Below are 12,354 nucleotides of genomic sequence, written 5' to 3'. Positions count from 1 at the left end.
CCTGTTTTGTCGAAGATTAATTGACCATAGAGTTGAGGGTCCATATCTGGGCTCTCTACTCTGTTCCACTGGTTTATGTGTCTGTTTTTATGCCAGTACCATGCTGTCTTGGTGATCACAGCTTTGTAATAAAGCTTGAAATCAGGTAACTTGATGCCCCCAGCTTTATTTTTGTTTTTCAACATTTCCATAGCGATTCGGGGTCTCTTCTGATTCCATACAAATTTTTGGATTATTTGCTCCAGCTCTTTGAAGAAGACTCCACCCCCAATCTACTAGAACTCATACAGCAATTCAGCAACGTGGCAGGATATAAAGTTAATGTGCAGAAATCAGTGGCTTTTTTATACACTAACAATGAAAATACAGAAAGGGAAATTAGAGAATTGATTCCATTTACTATAGCACCAAGAACCATAAGATACCTGGGAATAAACCTACCAAAAGAGATAAAGGATCTGTACTTCAGGAACTACAAAACATTCATGAAAGAAATTGAAGAATACACAAAAAGTTGGAAGACCATTCCATGCTCTTGGATTGGAAGCATAAACATTGTTAAAATGTGTATACTGCATAGAGCAGTCTATACTTTTAATGCCATTCTGATCAAAATTCCACCGGTATGCCTTCTGGATTTTGATGCTTGTTTCCTTCACCAAATTAGGGAAATTCTCAGCTATAATTTGCTCCCATATACCTTCTGCCCTCCTCTCTCTTTCTTCTTCTTCTGTGATCCCAATTATTCTAACCAACTGAGCCACCCAGGCGTCCCCCCAATTATTCTAATATTGTTTCATTTTATGGTATCACTTCTCTCTCAAATTCTCCCTTCATGGTCCAGTAGTTGTTTGTCTCTCTTTTGCTCAGCTTCTCTATTCTCCATCATTTGGTCTTCTATATCACTGTTTCTCTCTTCTGACTCTTTTATTCTAGCAGTCAGAGCCTCCATTTTTTTTATTGAAGTTCGTTAATAGCTTTTTTGATTTCAACTTGGTTAGTTTTTAGTTCTTTTATTTCTCTCGAAAGGGGTTTTATTTCTCCAGAAAGTGATTCTGTAGTATCTTCCATGCTTTTTTCGAGCCCAGCTAGTACCTTGATAATCATCATTCTGAACTCTAGTTCTGATATCTTGTTAATGTCTGTATTAATTAAGTCCCAAGCCGTTAGTGCTGCCTCTTATTCTTTTTTTTTTTTTTTTTGAGGTGAGTTTTTCCGCCTTGTCATTTTATGCATATAAGAATAGAAGAATGAGTGAACAGAATACTAAAAGAGTAGCAATGACTCCAGAAAAATATATACACTATCCAAATTGGAAGAGACCCGAAATCGGGGAAGTAGAAAGGCAGAAAAAAAATTATATATATATATATATATATATATATATATATATATATATATAAAATATTTACATATTATATATGTTATTATATAATCTGTGTATTAGACTTGTGAATAGAACAGAGCCACACTTTATTTGGGGTATATTTTGGTCTGTTAGAAGAAGCTGCCTCCCAAAATTTTAAAAACAAAAAAATATACATATACAAAAATTAGGGTAAACAAGAAGGATGGAGTATGACTAAAAAGATGAAAATTAAAAGTATTCTAAAAAAGGAATTTATAAGGTAAGAAATTGGGTGAAAAAAGAAAAAAGAGGAAAAATATGATTGGGCTGGAGAAAGCCCTGTGCTAGATTTAGGGTATGATTTGCTATGTTAGAAGAAACTGTATCCCAAAAGTTTATAGAATGAAAAACCTATATGTATAGTAAAAATAACATTAAATACAATGAAGGGATAGAGTATGAGAAAGAAAAAATTAAAAAATAGTTTTAAAAAGGTATTGATAAGATAAAATAGTTTAAAAAAACATTGAAATAGGAAAGAGGAAAAATAAAATACATTTAGAAAAAAATAAAATTTTAAAAATCAAACATTGGAAGACTTAAAGGATCATGGGAAAAAAGCCGTAAATTCTATGTGCTATATTCCTGTAGCTCTGAAGTTTTGCAGTTCTCATTGATTAGTGAACTTAGTCTTAGCTGGATGTTTTTGTTGATCTTTTTGGACAGTGGCCTGTTGCAGTCATTCTCAAATATCTTTGCCTGAGGCGGAATTGCACCATCCTTGCCAGGGGGCAGGCTAAGTAATCTGCTTGGTTTTGCTGTCAATAGGTTTTGTTCCCTGAATGCTTTCCATACAGCTTTGGAGGATGGGAATGAAGATGGTGGCCCCCCAGTCTCTGCCCCCTAGGAGCTGAGAACTTGGGCCCTCCATCTTCAATGTGTCTTCAGAGAAAAACAGTCCATCTCTCCTGTCTCCCTGGTCTCTGGCTGCACTCCATGCTCACCCAGCCTATGACTGAGCTTGTCTATCTCTGGTGCATGGCCCATTTGGTTCTCCAAACCCAGCATATTCCTGCAGCACACTAGCACGCTACTGTGCCATTCCTCCTGGAGAAGGAAGGAGGGAGTTTTCCCAGATCTGCCACTAGTGGGGTCCCTGCTCAAAGATCAGTGGCTTAAGTATGCCTCCGACCATGGTTTAAGGTAAACCCGAGCTGAGAGCCCACCCTCCAGCTCTGTCTCTGCAGCCAACTTTAGTACTCCAATACACTGAGGGAGCTCTGCTGCCCTTTGGCACCCCTGGTATTTTTGTGACCTCGAGGGTCCTGAGACTACACTGTCCCTGTGAGGGCTCTATCCCACCTCTCCTCTCTTAGCTTCTGGAGTGATGTTCCTCAGTGGAGCAGACTTCTAAAAGTTCGGATTTTGTGCTTTCCGTTTGCCTGGAACTGGCCCCTCCCTGCACTATCTTCCCGTTGCTTAGATTCAGTTCTCCACACATCCAACTTTCCAGAAAGTGGTCAGTTTTCTGTTTGTAGAATTGCTGCTCTTCTTCCCTTCAATCTCCTGTTGAGTTTGTAGGTGCTCAGAATGGTGTGATAAATATCTAGCTGAACTCCTGGGACTCAATGATATTTAGGTCTCCTACTGCTCTGCCATTTTGCTTCAATGGTCTATTAGGTTTTAATTTTTATCATGCACATTTATGTATATGATTTAACTTGAATCACATAACAGCTCCATTATTACTACAGTTTTATGACTATAGAAAGTAAGATTTAATACATTTCTGAGAAATGTTTCTTGAGATCCTGCTAGGAAGTTCTAGCTAATTTTTTACCTTAACCAATTCTTGGCTAAGGAACTGATCTCAATCTGGGTAGACTGGCCTCTTTGTCAGAGAGTGCATATTAATAATGGAGGTAAGCACTTGGTTATCAGTGTGACAGATGGCAGAACATCTTCATTCTCACAGTCATTCGTAAAAATTAGGAAATTTTTCTCAATGTAATATAACTGGTAAGTTGGAAATCAGCTTGACTATTAAAATAGTCTGTACCCTGGTTTGCTCTAAAATAATACCCATTGCATAGAATTGTGGGAAGTGCTAGGTGTATATATGGAACAAGCTTTATATGATGCCTCTTGCATGGTAGAGGGACTATAAATATAGTTTCCCTTAATGTTGAGGCATCTCCAACTGAGAAGTTCTATTTGTTTATACAATGTGCCCCCAGAAGTTCATAACTGTGTCACAGCCTGAAAAAATATTGGGCAATGCTGCCCCAGGGCAAAGAGAAGAATCTAAGACATTATGCTGCAGCATGTCACACAGCAGGCAATTTAAGATTTTAGGTTCTGAAATCCATCTCTTGAAATAGTTCCTAGAATAGATATAGGACATTTATTTCGAGAAATTCAAAACCAATCTTTTACCTTATCTCATTCATTCTCACCGCACACCGTGAGAAATGGGAAGGTCAAATAACACCAACCCCAGATTTTTGATATGTAGATCTGATAAGTGATTTATTTAGAAACATAAGATTTAATAGATCTCAAGCTTCTAGTTCCCAAGGCTTTGCAGTGTTTCCTGGCTTAATGAATTAACTTTCTTCTTTTCTTCTTCTTCTTTTTTGTTTTTCCTTTTCTTTTTTTGGTGAAGAGGGCAATGATTAGTTCATATTTTTCTGGCCTTTATGGATGCAGCAGTTTGAAATCTTGATTGTTTATCTGGAACATGTTCACAACCTTGGTCACCCAGGGTCTTCTGGGGATAGCTCAAATAAACTACATAGATTCCTGAAGTAAGTATTAACATTGTCAGTTTTAAATCACTTTGTTCATATTAGTTTCATAGGACATGTGGACTGAAAATTCCAACACTATCATGCCAGTGGAAATTTGTAAGGATTCCTTTTTCATAGAGTCTGGAGGAGCAGGGGCATAACTGCTGTTGCCCTGAATCCTCACACAAATGAATAATGAATGGAAACTTACTTAAAAATAAGATTTTAAATAAGAAAGGACTGCATTGTGTAGAAAGAGCAGTTTTACTCACCCTTATTAGGATGACATTTATTGTCTCCAGGAATATCAGCATTTCTTGCTGACCTGTGTTAAATCATCACTGATCAACTCCTTCGGGTGATTGGTAAAACAGGTTGAAATGGAATGAAATGCAGAAGTTAACATTTGGAAGTGGAGACATCTCTGTCTTTACAAGGAAGTTAAACACTGAATCAAGTTCCAAAGTAGAAATAGAACATGCAAATACTAGCAGATCACAAAGTTTAACAGTATGAACTTTGGAAATACATCAAAGCACCCAAAGTAAACAGTTAAAAAAAAAAAATCATTCTGAGGGAGAGAATTGTCAAGTTTAGGAGCAAGTACTGTTTAGCATTATAAGGTACAGCACTAATTAAGTGATGGGCTAGGGAGAGATCCAGAGGGATAGCTAATGCAATTTACATTATAAATAAATGGGAATTTAGGAGAGAAAAGGAGCAACTGAAGGAGAAGGGGGACCTAGGGAACGTTAGTTATTTGAAATTATCTGAAACCTGGGTTCCTAGGTGGTTCATTTGGTGAAGCGTCTGCCTTTGGCTCAGGTCATGATCCCCGGGATCCTGGGATGGAGCCCTGCTCAGTGAGGAGTCAGTCTGCTTCTCCATTTGCCCTCCTTCTCCACCCCTTGCTTGTACTCACTTTCTCTCTTGCAAAAATAAATAAAATATTAAAAAAAATATGAAGCCTTTGGTAAAGGTGGGAATTTCTTGGTCAGTGATATAAACAAAGAAATTGTAAGAAAATTTGCTTAATGTGCAGTCTGTTAAACTGTTGATATAAATTATTGATATAAAATTCCTCTACTCACAGGATATGTATGTATAAGTGTGTGTATAAAAGGGATAGCCAGCTGAGTAAGACTTAAACAGAATCATGGATAAATGAGGCTTAGTTGGGCTGGAAAGTTACAAGGAATTAGAATTGTGAAGTCAAAAGCCATAAAATATGAAAATCATGAAAATACAAGTTCTCAAGTCATATAAGCCATAAAATATTTAAGAATCTTGGGAACAGTGTACAACAGACCAATTGAAATCTTGCCTTTTTGCACTTAAGAGTTGCTAATTCTATGTGAGAATTATTTTTCCATTTTCAAATTATGTTTAGTTGGAATTTCATTTTTGTAGTTCGTGCCATTTGTAAAACAGTGACTTCTGTTGCATATCACTGTCCTTTAATAACATGCTGCTGAATTTTGTTTTGTTGACCAATGAAAGACAAACTTGTAAACTGTAAAATAAAGTGTGTATTTATGCATGTTAGGGATTATAATCCAGGAGACACAAATTTGACAAAATCAGGGGCAGGCTAGGGAGAGACAAAAGAGATTAGAGTTTTTAAAGAAGAGAGAGGCATTTTACATAAACTGTTTTGAACAAAATTTTATTGGTGCTAATATAGGTACAGTCACACTAATCTATACATGGCTGGTGCTAGGTTAAGCAGAAAGTGCATGTATGTCCACTCTAACATGTAGCATGTGTCTTGACTTTTAGCTGAGTTCAGCAATGATTTCAAGAATTTGAGACAGAAGACATGCAAAGCCCCACTTCCTCAATGTCCTTCTGCTTCCATTTTAAATAACTATCTTAGCAATGTTTATTCCATTCATTCTCTTTGTTATGAGTTTCCTGTTGTTGTTTTTTCCTTTTTCTTTTCATTCCCCCCACCCCCACATCCCTTTCACTCACTGGTCTGACTGCTTCTTAAGGATAATTCAGAATAATTGGTTTTAGCTGCCATCATACCCTTCTTTATCATTTTCATGTTTTCTGTTTCCTTTTACTCCATGCCTTTCCCCATGATGCCACCAAGTATCCTTCCTAGAATTTTATTTAATATTTCCCCTTTTAAGCAACTCTGATACCATCGCTTTATGGCAAAATATTTTGAACTTTTCATTTCTACACCAAGGGAATTTTGACTTCACTGCTTGACTCTGTTTTATCTTTGCTCTGTTACTGGTAGGAAGAATTATAGCACCATGTACAAAGCAATAAGAAAGCTGGTGAAGAAGAGCGTGAGTGGTTAACGCATGCAGTCTGGTCAAAAGAGCCCAAGGTAGGGGCGCCTGGGTGGCTCAGTGGGTTAAGCCGCTGCCTTCAGCTCAGGTCATGATCTCGGGGTCCTGGGATCGAGTCCCGCATCGGGCTCTCTGCTCGGTAGGGAGCCTGCTTCCTCCTCTCTCTCTCTGCCTGCCTCTCTGCCTGCTTGTGATCTCTGTCTGTCAAATAAATAAATAAAATCTTTAAATAAAAAAAAGAGCCCAAGGTAGTTTGCCATATTTGTCTCATTGGTTAAATAGGGAAGAAACACTCACTACCTCTCTGATAGAGTATGACTAGCACCCATCTTTAATATAAAGTAAAAAGAAAAATGACCCAAACTTCTCATTGTAAAAATGAATTCGCCAGTATTTTTACACTCAACTATGAGATATGATACATGAACATATATGCACACAAACTCATAGTAGCAGAGGCTATAAAGAGTAAAATTTAAAGTCAGAAAAATCAAAATGGTGCAACAAACAAAAAGCTTAAAATATTTACAGAAAATAACATTTCAGTAACATTAACTAGAATAAATGAAAATCTAATAGATGGAAATGGCTTAATGTATTTTCTTTTCTTTTCTTTTTTTTTTTTTAAGGTTTTATTTATTTGACAGAGAGATAGAGACAGAGCACAAGTAGGCAGATCAGCAGGCAGAGGGAGGAGAAGCAGGCTCTCCACTAAGCAGGGAGTCTGATGCGGGGCTTGATCCGAGGACCCTGGGATCATGACCTGAGCTGAAGGCAGACGCTTAACACACTGAGCCACCCAGATGCCCTTAATATATTTTCAATAGAGAATAATTAGTGTCAATATAGTTTTAAGTATTAAACTTGGTCTTTAAAAATGTATTACTAAAATGCTGTCAGGGTCAAAATGGTGTATGTAAATATCTGCTCATTCTCCTTACTACTTAAAGAGTTGTTTAAAATACAAAATTCAAATTACTTTCCCAACTAGCCTCAGCCGACTTCCCAAACTATATTTCCTAATTCCTTTCCACTTCCTTAAAATAGTTCTAAGAACACACTGCTCTGAGTATATTGAGATTCTTGGTTGTGTTTTTACAGTCTCGTACTTTACAGTCCTGAAACGTTTTCTCTTCTTCATCTTCCCCCATCTTTCTGCCTGGCAAAGAGTTATCTCTAAAGTCTCAGTTTACCTCCTTGATCACAGACAGAATTGATTAATTCCACTTTAAGAGCATACTACTGACCTGGTATTATTCACATTGAATGGATGTCTGTTTCTCAACATATTCCATCCACCACTAATTTTGAATTCAATAAAGGCCAGGAATCAAGAACCAAGTTTTATACTTGGTTATATTTCCTTCACTAGTTTGCAAATACTTTGTGCACATTCCAAAACATTTGCTAAATAGCTAAAAATTAAGGCCAGGAATCAAGAACCAAGTTTTATACTTGGTTATATTTCCTTCACTAGTTTGCAAATACTTTGTGCACATTCCAAAACATTTGCTAAATAGCTAAAAATTAACAGTATTTAATTTAGAGTAGAGTGCTTTATAGTGGAGTGTTTTAAGAGATTCATAATGTATTACCATGTGCCCTTTTAGAATTATCTTAATCTTCATTTGTGCTTAGGATTTTTTTTTTCAAAGATTTTATTTATTTATTTGACAGAGAGAGAGAGATCACAAATAGGCAGAGAGACAGACAGAGAGAGAGATGAGGAGAAGCAGGCTCCCTGCTGAGCAGAGAGCCCTATGTGGGACTCGATCCCAGGCCCCGGGGATCATGACCCGAGCCGAAGGTAGAGGCTTAACCCACTGAGCCACCCAGGCGCCCCTGTGCTTAGGATTTTATTTTGTTTTGCTTCTCTCATCTTTAAATGGTGATGGTCATAGCAACCTAATTGAATTAATATTCACATGAATGGATGCAGAGGACTTAAAGCTGTGGTTGATGTAAAGTAAGCACTCCATACATTTCACCTATAATATTTTAAAAGTAATTTTATGTCTTGAATATTTATGTAAGTCTTTTTAAATTTTTTTCTTTTTCTTTTTTTATTTTTAAAATATTTTTATTTATTTATTTGACAGAGTGAGAGATCACAAGTAGGCAGAGAGGCAGGCAGAGAGAGAGGGGGAAGCAGACTCCCTGCTGAGCAGAAAGCCAGATGCGGGGCTCCATCGAAGGACCCTGAGATCATGACCTGAGCCGAAGGCAGAGGCTTAACCCACTGAGCCACCCAGGAGCCCCTTGAATATTTATGTAAGTCTTAATTGGAAATAGGAATACACAGAAAGTTCTTGAACTTCCTACCAGCTCTGAGATTTTCTATGGCTACTCAGTAAAAAATCAGGGATATAAAATTTGTTCCACTGTTGTTTGCACATTGTGATGTATTGTATAATGTAACTGGGATTTTGAAGTCCATGTAAACTACAATTGTAGCTTCTGTATGATGGACCAATCCATTAAAAATTATAGAATTCAGTTTAAAGGAATTATATGTGTTGGTTTTTTTCAATGAACTAGTTTAAAAGTTAATTGCTTTTTCAGTTAATGGTTTTACCTGGGAAGTAGCTCTTCAGGAAGGTTGAAAAGCATCATTTGTTTGACTATGCTTCATCAAAGTCCTTTATACTCTTCAGTCACTGTCTGACCTATTAAAAATAAGTATTGAATCATTTGATGAATACAGGACTTTGAATAACTACCTGGGGGGATTATAACTAACTAACTAACTTTAGAGACAGTCATAAGGCTTGATTTCTGCTATGTAATGGCTCCAGCGTTTGACAGTTTGTTTCTTAACATCGAACTGAAAGCAGACATTTTTAGGGATTACTTAGTGTAATAAGAAAGGAGAACTTCCAGGACGCCTGGGTGGCTCAGTTGGTTAAGCGGCTGCCTTCAGCTCAGGTCATGATCCCAGCGTTCTGGGATCAAGTCCCACATCGGGCGTTCTGGGTTTGAGTCCCGCATCAGGCTCCTTGCTCCGCAGGGAGCCTGCTTCTCCCTCTGCCTCTGCCTACCATTCTGTCTGCCTGTGCTTGCTCTCTCGCCCTCTCTCTCTGATAAATAAATAAAGTCTAAAAAAAAAATTATAAAAAAAAAAAACAAGAAAGGAGAACTTCCCCTTCTAAATTCTAACCTTTAAAAACTGTACACCTTCATGGATCTCAGCTTTCGGTAAGGGAAACCACCATGGCAGGTTTTGAGGTTGCTCTCCATACCTGGTTAGTAGTTGTTCTGGTGAAAGGAAGAAGGACTATATCTTCTATGAGTAAGAGATTTTTATAGGTATTTCCTTTTAATGAGGGACAAAGATGTTTGAATTCCCTTGTGGGTTTTTCTGTTTGTTTGTTTTGTTTTTAACATGACCTGTAACAATACTAATTCAGAAAAGGACATTACCAGGCAACATAAGCACATTCACTTCTGGTGAGGAGGGTAGCACAGGTATCCTTAGGGTAACTGTGGTGGTGTCTGTTATAAACAGATGAATACATGGTTGTATTTTTTCCAAAATAGTATACCTCAGCTATTTTTTTTTTTTTGACGATAACAATGTGAGTTTATGACATAGCTTGTAAACCTGTGCTGACACAAGTTGTTTTGTAAAGCCATTTATTTGAACACTCATTCATTCAGCAATCTGTTCTATAAAGAGGTTGTAACAGAGAGAAATCTCAGGAAATGTAATGATCCCAGAGCTGTACAGGGCTTGTATGTAGCTAATTTTAAAATTTGTCATGGACCATAAAAACAACAGATTTGAAGTTTTATTAGTGTTTTGGGAAATGATCATGCATCTTGGCCTCTTGGCATTTTCCAAAGTCCTCATAGACATGGGTAATTTCACATAAGTCCTGTCTTCTCAGGCAGAGATGTAACTTGCTTCCTCTCCTTTTTTGAGGCTAGGTAGCAGGAATGTGGCTTGTCTGCCACTCAGATCCACATGAGACATCAATTCAGAAGGGATCAATATGCAGGCCACACCATGATATTCATTTATGGTGTCTTGGCGCACTGGCACACACAAGTCTGGTGTTCAGAAGTAACAGGAGCATTTGAGATTTTCGTATACAGTGCTCAGGATGAGCATTGTGATCTTCAGGGTTCAGGGTGCATATCCAAAGGACAAGATAATTGGATCCTATCAGTGAGTCTGAGTACCTTTAAATGTCTTTTAATTTTCCTTCTCAAACTAGTGATTGTCTGCAGTCAGAAACCATGATATACCAAGATAACAACAGAAACTTATAATTTGACCAGTTTCTAGAATATAAAAATAATAGTGACCACTAGCTTAAATTATATAACTATGTAAAACTTGAATATAGATTTAAGGATTGCATTATTTTAAGGTCCTAGTGAATAAGTAGGGTTTTTTCTGTTGTTTTTTGTTGTTGTTGTTGTTGTTTGTTTGTTTGTTTATTTTGGGGGGTTTTTTGGACAAATTAAACACTGGCATGGCTCTTTGAAGATCATAATTTTTATTTTAAAGTGTCAATACTGATAACTTCTTAAATCAACATTTGTAAGGGTTAAATAGCATGGTTTTTACAAAATGAATCAAAGATACCTAGAATATATATAATGGTCACCCAGTTGTGGCTGCTGCTACTGATTTATTGCTGGTAATGGTGGTGGTGGTGGTGGTGGTAGCATGACCTTAGAAAAGTTCTTTATTAGCTCACCTATCTTCACAGAAACTCTAGTATTAGGATTTTGTTTTACTGATGAAGAATATGATGTGGAAGTTGGAAATACCTCATCCACAATCACACAGATTTACCTTTATTCCTAGTAATTGATCCACTTTTCTGCTTCATCTAGTCTGAAGTTGAATCCCTCTAGTGTATTTTTCTTTTTTTTTTAATTAAAAAAATTTTTTTTAAGATTTTATTTGACAGACAAGAGATAACAAGCAGGCAGAGAGGCAGGCAGAGAGAGAGGAAGGGAAGCAGGCTCCCTGCTGAGCAGAGAGCCCGATGCGGGGCTCCATCCCAGGACCCCCAGGACCCAGGATCATGACCTGAGCTGAAGGCAGAGGCCTTAAACCACTGAGCCACCCAGGCGCCCCTCTAGTATATTTTTCAATTCAATTATTTTATTTTTGAGCTTTATGACTTCTGTTTCTACTCTCTTATATTTTCTTTCTCTTTTAAAGTTCTCATTATGTTCATCCATTCTTCTCATTTTGGTAAGCATCTTCATGACCAGTACTTCCAACTCTTCACTGAGTAGCTTACTTATTTCTGTTTCATTAAGATCTTTTTCTTGAGGTTTTGTGTTCTTTTTTCATTTGGGGAAATGGGAATCAGAATGGGGGTTTCTCAAAAAATTAAAAATACAACTATCATGTAAACTAGCTATTACACTTCTGGGTATTTATCTGAAGAAAACAAAAACACTAATTTGGAAAGATACACCCTTTTGTTCATTATAACATTATTTACAATAGCTGAGATGATGGAAACAGCCAAAGTGTTCATTGATGGATAAATAAAAAGTTGTGGGATACACACAGACACACACACAGATACACAAACACACTAGAATGCTACTCAGTCTTGAAAAAAAAATAAAGAAGGAAACACCGTGGATGGACCTTGAGAATATTACGCCAAGTGAAATAAGTCATACTGAAAAAGGCAAAGTCTATATTACTTCATTTATATTTGGAATTTTATAAAAACAGATAAAACTCATAGCACAGAGAACAGATTGGTGGTTATCAGAGGAGAAAGCGGTTGTGGGGCAGGCAAAATGGGTGAATGGGCTCAGTTGTATGGTGATGGATGGAAACTAGACTTAAGGTGATTACTTTGTAGTGTATACAAATATTGAATTATGTTGTACACCTGAAACTAATGTTATATGCCAATTTTATCTCAATTAA

The sequence above is a fragment of the Mustela nivalis genome (genome assembly GCF_964662115.1).
Source record: "Mustela nivalis genome assembly, chromosome: 13".
NCBI classification, from domain to species: Eukaryota; Metazoa; Chordata; class Mammalia; order Carnivora; family Mustelidae; genus Mustela; species Mustela nivalis.
This window is presented reverse-complemented; position numbering follows the sequence as displayed.